Below are 10,781 nucleotides of genomic sequence, written 5' to 3' on the forward strand. Positions count from 1 at the left end.
GCAACGTAAATGGTACATTCACTTTGGAAAACGGCAGATTCTCAGAAAAGTTAAACATACACCTATCATATAATTCAGCCTATTTATTCCTAGGTATTTACCAAAAAGAAGTGAGGGCATTGTCTGTACAGACTCGCACAGGCATGTTCATCGCAGATCGATTTGTAATAGCGATGAAATGGAAACAACCCACATAACTATCAACATGTGACTGTGTAAACAAATCGTGGATTTGATCGTACTGATATACTCGACAACGTAGATGAATCTCAACATAATGATGCTGTGTGAAAGAAGCCAGACAAAATAAGAATACATGCAGTATCGTTCTATTCATATAAAATTCTATTATATAAATTAATGTACAATGACAGAAAGCAGATTAGTGATTGCTTAAAGACTTACAGGGAGGGAGGAAAGAAGAGAGAGACTGTAAAGAGACATGAGGAGACACTTGGGAGTTGTGGATATTTTCCTCATCTTGATTGTGGTGATGGCTTCATTATCACAACATGTTAATAAATTGTGCGCTTTAGAAGTGTAGTCTACTTTATATCAGTTATACTTCAATGAGCTATCAAAAACAAAACAAATAAAAGAGAAAAGAAGATATATAATATTTATCCATGGATATATTAAAGATCAGTTTATTTCTTATAGAGATCCCCATATTCGTGCAGCCAAAGGGATCTATAACTGAGTTTTACAAAACCGTGTTTGCTCCAGCAAGACTATCTTGGAAATACCGTCCCCAGTACTTGCAGCTTTAGTGTAATAACCTGTTTTAGAGATCATGCCACAATTCCAACATGCTCAATAACTTTGTTTTCATTGTTCACCAAAGACGCTCAGGATTCCTAGGTCATTCATTATCTCTTAACTCTCATCCATTTATGAATCTGCATATTCTCTAATCTTACTGCCTCCCACTCATCCTCTCACCCACACTCTTCCAGTTTCCTCTGATTTCTTTCTTCCTTCCTTCCTTCCTTCCTTTCTTTCTCATACATTATTATAGTTATTGTTTCTTCTGACTTTAAAAGAAATTAAAATTAAGCATTTTTGAGAACCCTAAATGTAGCATGGGCCCTGGGCCCTGGGCCTCCCATGCCTTATTTCCCACAGCATAATAAAGGAGAAGTCGACCCTTATTAGAATCAGATGGGGCAAGGCAAATCCTGCCTCTGTTGTTTCCTTTTCGTAGCATCCTGATTTCCTTAAACCACTGTTTCCTTTTCTCTAAAATGGGGATAATCATCGATCCCCATGGCTGCTTAGAAAAATTTTCTTTGCTGCTGAAGGATCTTGCAGTGTCTCTGGAGCACCATTTTGACCAACTGTTTTTCCTGAGTATCTGGAGAGGACTGGGACATGGTCTGTGCTTCTCCTCACCGTCATTCCTGTTGTTCCTCCTCTGGAATTCTTGATTCATCATCAGCAAAGTCCATTGTATACTCAGCCTCGTGTCCGAACATAATCTGTGACACTTCTTTCTCTGAGATGTGGCCATCATTGGAGAATACCTCTTTTCTGTAGTCTTCTCCAGTGGTAGATATTCTCTTTCCTTTATTATCACTCAGCCTGAGGGTAGTATCCTTCTTGCTCCTCCTTGCCATTTTTAGACCGCTGTCCCTTTTTCTTCCCGCATCAAACAAGTTTGCTACAGCTAATGTCAACAAACTCATGATCGTCTGTCTCTCCCGTTGACACACACACATCTCTTTGCTGACTATCTCACTTTAAATTTGTCACCGCCTCATTCGAATGGTCCCTTTATAACTGCCCAGAAATCTTACTCGATTTCCAAATACTCTTTTACTCCCCCAGGATAATTACTTCATTTTAACCTCCAATAACTCTTCACTCCTCCTCACTCTGAGCTGATTGATGGCTTAGCTTATTTTATTGAGAATATAGAGGCAAACGAAAGAGAACGCCTTTGTACTCCCAGCCCAAAGCTACCACTCTCCCTGCTACAAAGTCTGTATACTCTGCTGTCCCTCCTCATAGAAGAGATGTTTTCCCTGTTCCTACCCAAGGCCAATTCCTACCCATTATCAGTTGTGCAGAAGGATCTTCCTCTTTCCTACTCAGACATTGCTCTAAAGTTGTCCCTGTTCTCTCCTATCCCTCAATTTTTACTTCCTGAACGAATCATTCTCTCAGCGTACAAACGGGCTAGAATAGTTTCTACTTAAAACAAAACTCTCCAACTATCATTTTATCTCTATGTTCTTCTTTACAGCGAAATTGCCTGACTTGTCTGTACTCATTGTTTTTACTTCCTCTCTCTATTCCTAAAGTCCAATCAATGTTACTTTCATTCTGCCAGTCTTATTCTTCTTAAGGTATTGATGACTACTGTGATGCTAAACCCAGTGGTCAATTCTCTTTTCTCTTCTTGACTTCCCAGCATAATTTGACTCAGCTGCTTGCTCTTTCCTTGAAATACTTTTTAACTGATCTCCAGAAGTCTACTATTTGCTATCCTCCTCTCTGATTACCTACCTACTCCTTTTCAATTTCCTTTGTTGGTTCCTGTTCATCTGCTTGAACTTTACAAGTTTGTTTCAGTACTCAGTCCCCAGCCCTCTCTCCAAAGTGATCGCATTTAGTTCTATGGCTTTAAACACTGTGTATCTGAAGACGAACCAAAATTTATATCTTCAGCCTGTGTCTCTCTTCTAAATTCCAGACTTGTACACATTCAATCGCCTATTAAATATCTCCACTTGGAAATTTTCAGTTGTAAGAAGTTCTAGAGATCTAACATATAGTGTGGTCACTAGAGTTAATAATATGGTATTATATATTTGAAAGTTGTTGAGAGTGGATCTTAAGCATTTTCACCACATACACACACACACACACTTAACCATGTTCACTATGTGAGGTCATGGATGTGTTAATTATCTTGATCTAATCATCCTACAATGTATATCAAATCATGACATTGTACGCTTTAAATATATACAATTATATTTGTCAATCATTTCTCAGTAAAGTTAAAGAATAAATATCTCTACTTGGCTTTAATAGACATTTCAAATCTAACATGTCAAAAATATAACTATTGATCATAAAATCTACTAATTCCTCGGTTTTCTCTACTCAGTTATTGGTGATTTCTTAATTCCAGTTGTTTGAGAAGAAAAATGTGGAATCTATCCTTGAATTCTTTCTTTTTTCCCACTAGGTAGAGTCAATCAGTCAAGGAATCCTATTAGCTCTGCTTCAAAATCTGAAGCAGATTCAGGTTTTTCAGAATCTGAACACTTTTGACCCTTTTTAATGCTACCGCCATCAGGTCTTACTTGCATTATTGCAAGTCTTTCCATGGTCTGTCTGCTATTGCCCTTGCTGCCCATTCATCTATTAATAACATAACATCCGGGTGAGTTTTCTAGAATACAACATAACATCCCATTCCCCTACTCAAAACTCAATCTCTCTGGCTAACAATACTGTGAATTATTTGCACATGTGAGCATGCATGTGTAGATATGTGTCGTGCATTGTTGTCTATTGTTTTACATTTATCCCATTTCTAGTTAATTTTTTTCGTATGGTGAAACCTGTGGGTACATGTGTTTTTCGTTGTTAAGGTGGTAGTGGTAGTAACTGTTTGCTTTTTTTTTTACATAGTCAAATTATTCCAGCCCTATTTGTTGAAAAGACTATCCTTTCTCCATTGAATCACATTGGCAACTTCCATTCTCACAAATCAGTTACTCATAATGATTGATTTTTCAGCAAAAACTCAGAAAGCCTGCTCTAAAGCTCCATTATGGGGATCTTTCTGTTTTATCATGGCTCAAGTTCTTTACCTTCTCATCCCAGGCTTCTGGACCTAACATGGAAATCTGCCTAAGAAGTGAGATTAAAGGAAGTAACCAGATCTGAGCTACTTCCCTGACTTCTCCCATTCCTCTGACAGTCTTTTTAAGTCTTAGAAATATTTTAATTGTTGAGCCGAGATAATTCTTCTGTTGCCAAAGATGAAACACAAAGATCTCACAATCTAAATGAAACTCATTGTTAGTATATGACTGGATAAATTTCTAAATGGGATAGGATCAATAATGAGTTTGCAAACTTTGGCCACATTAGCTGAGGATGGTGAAATTTTCTTTATAGTCTTTGTGCTCCAAGAAGAGGCTAGTGGCAGCAGAAATCATGTCATGAATGAGACACCGAGGGTTGGCATACGATCTGCCCCTGTGATCCTGATGCTATAGTTCCAGACCCTCGCATGCATCTTCTTTCTTAATTCTTGTGATAATCATATCAGGTTGTCATCATCGTCCCATTATTGATGAGGAAAGTTTATGTGCAAAGTCCAGACTCACACCATTAGAATGTGGCTACCTGGAGATGCAATTCCAGAGTCAGGCTGAGCTAAATCAACAGCAAAATTAAGAGTTCTTTAAGCCCCTTAATGATGATTTAATGGTCAAAATTGCAAGTCAAGTGTTGTGGATAAATAGACACAGTCAGTCAGGAAACCCTGACATCTTAAACAATGCATTGATTATGAGTTATGACAGGTGATAGATATTAACAGCTGGAGGGAGAAAAGTGTAGGATCAATTCAAATTGACAAATTTTATCAGGCACTTTATGTGTTAACACTGACTTTACTTGCTGCCTTGTCCCTCACCAAAATTAGAAAAGATTCAAAGAAGCTGGAGGTACCTGAATGTGAAGTAGGGGGCTAGAAAAATACTGCTGTGCTATATTGTACTTTAGCTTTATATTGCCTTCACCATTCTATTTTCCTAGAAATTGATTTACATAATTGTTTATCTTGCCTTTTCAGAGGGACAGCAGACCCCTTTGATAATGAGTATATCATCCATCGACTTTTTTAAAGACTCACAGTATGAAAATAAATATATTTACATTTATTTTAAAAACTGTTAAATAAATGCATAAATACATAAAAGGTGACTGGCATGAAAATGATGACTGGCATGAATAAGTACTTTTAACAGTCTGACAAGTAGCATAATAACTCCTCATTTCACATTCAATATCTCTACCTCTGTAGGTTTCTACATGTAGTGTGTATAACTTAAATCGGCCAGTATACTCATTCTTCCTGGGAACAGGACATTTAAGATGGTCTAGAAATAATTCTTTGAGTTATTAAAATAAATTTCTCAAGAATGTAACAAACATAACTAGCTCTAGGAAGAGAGTTTCCTATGTCCTAAGAAGAAGAAAACAAAAAGGAACTGAGATACTGATCCAAAAAGCTAAGGAAAGAGTAAGTGAGTTGAGTTGTTCTTTTTTTTTTTTTTAAAAAAAAAGCACTAGAAAACAGAAGTCAGAAAGAAGGAAGGAAGATATTTATGTCATAACATTATTATCATTAACATTAATTTTAGAAGAAAAAATAACTTTCTTTTACTACTATATGTGCCAACATCATGTGAGATAGTATCATACATTGAGGGCAATGACAGTACAAGTTAAATAAAGAATTGGTTGAGTTCATGGCTGTGAACTCAGCACTTTTATTTCTTTATTTATTTATATAATTGAAGAAATGATTTAAATCCCTCACCTCCCCACTCCCCAGTAACCACTAGTCCATTGTCCATGTCCATGAGTCTCTGTTTGTTTGTCCTGTTCATTTGTTGCTTTTAGGTTTATATCCCACATATAAGTGATATCATGTGATTTTCAACCTTTTCTGTCTGGCTTATTTCGCTTAGTATGATTATTTCAAGATCTATCCATGTTGTTGCAAATGGCAGTATTTCATCTCTTCTTATGGCTGAGTGTGAACTCAGCACTTTGATATCCAAGTAAGAGTTAGAAAATTAGGCTCTCAGAAGTCCCAAAGTTGGAGAGTCTGGGTTGTAAAATAAGGTGCTAGGAATTCTCTACTATCACATGTGATTTGGGCTAAGATACCAATGAGGAGTATACTCTAAGAGATATGGAGCATTCTCTCTGAAACCAGGGCACTAACCATTTCAAGATGACCATGAGTTCAAGGGCATGTTTGAATCCCATATGCACCAAATAGTGTCGCTTTGTTCCTTGACTCTTACTGCTCTTCTAATCCTACAGCTATGATGTAAGGAGTGAAGATAGTATCTTTTATCCACACCAGTGAAAGAAGAAACACTCAAGTTATATTGACTACTTTCTGTAAAAGGATTTACAGGAATCAACACACTATTATTATAAAGTTTACCGCTTTCCTAAGAAATTGATAAAATCACAGTGTTTTCCACATTCTCTCATAGGTCACATTCCCAAAGCTCATTAGAAAAAATAATGGAAAAAAAGGTAACTTACTTAAGATAAGCTGACATATGTCTTTTACACACATACCAAAAGCAAAATCAAGACAAAAAATTGGCCAAAATAAAAATAAAAATAAAAAACAAGCTCCTAAAAAACAATGAAAAAAAAATCACGCACACACAAAATGGCGAAAGACAGAGATAAAAAAGTAAATACAAAAAGCCCTTAAAGAGATGAAAAGATAGTCATTGTCACTTGTAATAAGAGATCAAATTTTAAAATACACTGAAAAGCAACTTTTTACTAATTTGGGTTCAGAAAAATCTTAAGTCTTAAAAATACTCTTTGTTAGCAACCCTTAAAGGAAACAAGAACTCTTCTGCATTGATGGTGGGAACGTACATTGGTACAATCCTCATAGAGGGCAATTGGCAATGCCCATCAAAATTATAAATACCTATTCTTTCCCAATATTCCTGGTTCCTGGAAATTTTATCTTAAGTACATATCTGCAAAAAGATATTAGCATGATGCCATTCATCAAAATTTTGTTCGTAATACCAAATTTATGAACAACACATATGCCCATCAATTAGGTTTATTTCGTAACAATAAAAAAGTTGAGGATGAAAAAAACATTTGTCAAAATTTGATATCTATTCAAAATAAAAACTCTCAGAAAATTAGGAATAGAAGGGTACATCCTCAGTCTGAGGAAGAGCCTTGTATTAGTCAGGGTTCCAAGAGGAACAGACTAATGGGAGATCTTTAAAATTTATTTATTTATTTATTTATTTATTTATTTATTTATTTATTTATTTAAATTTACTTATTTAAATTTATTTATTTATTACTTACTGTCTCATACAGTTTTGGAGCTGAGAAGTCCCACAGTCTGCTGTCTGCAAGCTGGAGAACCCAGGAGAAAACAGGTGATGTAGTAATTTAGTCCAAGTTCAAAGGCCTGAAAATTGGGGGGTTAATGGTGTAAGTCCCGATCTGAATCCAAAAGCACAAGAACTGGGAGTGTCAATTTCTGAGAGTAAAAGACGAATGTCTCAGGTCAAGCAGACAGGCCTGCTTTTTTGTTCTATGCAGATACTCAACAGACTGGATGATGCCCACCAGCACTGGTGAGGGTGATCTTTATTCAGCCTAGTGATTCAGATGTAAAACTCTTCTGGAGACACTCTCACAGAAACATCTTGAAATAAGTTTTACCGGCTATCTGTATATCTCTTAGCACAGTCAAGTTAATACATAAAATTAACCATCACAGGCATCTACAAAAAACTTAAAGTTAATATTGTATTTAGTGAAATATTGAATTATTCTCCCCTAAGATCAGGAACAAAGTAAGGATGGTTATCTCACTACTCCTACTCGACATCATCCTGGAGGTCCTATTCAGTGCAATAGGCAAGAAAGAGAAAACACATCTGGATTGGAAAGGAAGAGGTAAAACTGTGTTTATTTGTAGACAACGTGATCAGCTATGTAGATAATCCAATGGAATCTACAAAAAAAGATCTACATGGTTTCCATGTAATTCAATGGAGAAAAGATAGTCTTTTCAACAAATGATGCTAGGATTTGACATACCTATGGACTAAAAACCAAAAAACAACAAAACTCAGTTCTATTCATAGCTCGTGCCATATACAAAAATTAACTATAAGTGGGCCTACATGTAAAACCTAAAATCGTAAAATCTCTAGAAGAAAACATAGAAGAATATCTTTGTAACACTGGGTCAGGCAAAGCTCTTTTAGATAAGATACCAAAAGCACAAACCATAAAAGAAAATATCGATAATGAAAATTTAATAAAAAAATTTAAACTTTGCTCTTCCAAAGACAATGTTAAGAAAATGAAAAGACAAGCCAGACTAGGAAAAATAATTGTAAAACAAATATCCAATGGAAGACTTGTATTCAAAATTATAAAGAATCCTCATGACTTGATGTTAAGAAAACAACCTAACTTTAAAAATATTTTAAAAATTAAGTTAAAATGAAAGTTTTAAAGTGGGCAATTAAAGATACAAATAGATTAAAAGTAAAATAATAAAAATATTATGCAGACAGTATCTATAAGAAAGTCGATATGGATTTACTACTATCGGATGAAATAGACTTTAAAACAAAAAATGTTACGGAAGACCGAAGTACATTTTCTAATAATAAAATTACCAATCTATCAAAAAAATACAACAATTAAAAACATATACCGTTTTTACAGAGTACCAAAATACATGAAGCAAAAATTGTCAGAAATGAAGAGAAAACTAGATAAACAATAATAGTTGGCAATATCAATACCCTGCTTTCAATAATAAATACAAAAATGAGACAGAATACTGAAAAGGAAACAGAAAACTTGAACAACATATTAACCAACTAGACCTAACAGACATCAATAAAACATTGCACTAACAACAGAATATACATTTTTCTCAAGTACACATGGAACATTGTAAAGAATTACCATGTTAGGTCATAAACACTTTGATAAAATTACAAGGTTAAAAATGGTGTAAAGTATATTTCCAATCACAGTGGAATGAAATTAGAAATCAATAGCAGGAAAAAATTGAGAAACTCACAAATATATGAAAATTAAACAACATATTTATAAATAACCAGTGGATCAAAAAGACAACAAAAGGAATTTTATAAAATACTTTGAGATGAGTGAAATTGAAGAAACAACATATCAGAACTTATGAGATTCAGCTAAAGCTATGCTTAGAGGAAAATTTTAGCTACGAATGCCTACATTATATAATGAAAAGAAATGAGTGAACTTTGTGTAGGTTTTTTTTTTAGTTTAAATAAATTGAATAAAATATATGTAGTGTGACATGAATTAAGAAGTTAAAACCAGCTCAAGTAGGGTGTCTTGAAGTCAGTGTGCTATTATGTTCAGGTTTTATTCTCTAGCATTGGAAAATTTGTTTCCCCAAGCTTTATTGAGGTATAATTGACACATAAAAGTTATGTATATTTAGGGTGCATACATAATGATTTAATATATTAATATATTAAACATTGTGAAACTATGGTAAATCATTTAGGAGAGAAGTTACATACTTATTTATTTCAGAAATAAAACTCTAACCTTTATGGGAAAAAAGGGTAGAGAGAAGAGGTGCTGAAAGAACATTTCGGAATCAATTGCAGTGTGGGAGTTGAGGGCGGGGGTCTGCAATAGTGAATGGGGAAGAGAAACTTACGCCAACTCTCTGTTCCCGTTGGGAAGGAGGAGGCTGGTGGGCGTTACCGATGACTCAGGCAGGAAACATCTTGGAAAGACCCACTTAAGGAAGGTGAGAACTGAAACCATCTGTGTCCACTTGACTTAGACAAGTCTGTAGAGCACCTATGTCAACATGACATAGTTCTGTGTTCCAGGAGAACTTCCAGAGGGGAAAAAAAACAAACAGTAATTCCACCAAATGCTTTAGGAAATTCCTACAGATAAATGTATTAAAGATAAGAATCTGTTCACCTGAGCAAACAGCTCATTTTCCAAAGTTTGCTTATTAAGACTTTCTTTAGCTTTTGTGCTGTCCCAATTAACTTTCATCTTGAGGGAGCAGCCTTAAACTGCTTAAGCCTGGATGCCAAAATACTGTAAATATTTCCTTTCTGAGACACAGAAAATAGAAAAAGAAGAAGCGGGGGAGGAGGAGGAAGATCTCAAACCTAATCAATAACCTAACCTTCCATCTGAAGACACTGGAAAAAGAAGAAAAAAACTAAGTCTAAAGCAAGCAAAAAAATAGAAATAGTAAAGATTAGAGCATAAATTAATGAAACAAAAAATAGAAAAACAATATAGAAAAATCAATGAACTAAAAAATTGGGTTTTCTTCTTTGAAACAATCAACACAATTGATAATTCTTTAGCTAGACTGACCAAGAAAAAAAGAGAGAAGATTTAGATTACTGGAACAGGAAATGAAGAAAGGTTTAATATTACCGATACATGCTTCAACATGGTTGAATCTTAGAAATATTATGCTAAGTGAAGAAAGCCATTCACAAAAGACCACATATTATGTGATTCCATTAGCATAAATGTCAAGAATAGGGAATCTATAACAACAGAAAGTGGATTAAGGCTGGGGGTGGTAGGGATGGGAAACAGGAAATGATGGCTAAAGAGTATGGGATTTCTATTAAAAGTGATGAAAAATGTTCTAAATCGACAGTGGTAATGATTACAAGTATTTGTGAATATACTAAAAACCATTAAGGTGTATACTTTAAATGGGGTGAATTGTATGGTATGTGACTATCTCACAAAAACTGCTTACAAATCAAGCCAATATGTGGACACTTTACCAAAGAAAAAATGTGGTTGGGAAACAGGCACATGAAAAGACGATCAATGTCATTAGTCATATTAAAATAATTAAAATAAAAAAAGACTGACTTTTTTAGATGCTGGCAAAGATGTAGAACAAGAATTTTCATATATTGCTGGTGGTAATGCAAAATGGTTCAGCCACTTTG

The sequence above is a fragment of the Pteropus medius genome, unplaced genomic scaffold, assembly GCF_902729225.1.
Source record: "Pteropus medius unplaced genomic scaffold, Ma_sr-lr_union100, whole genome shotgun sequence".
NCBI lineage: Eukaryota > Metazoa > Chordata > Mammalia > Chiroptera > Pteropodidae > Pteropus > Pteropus medius.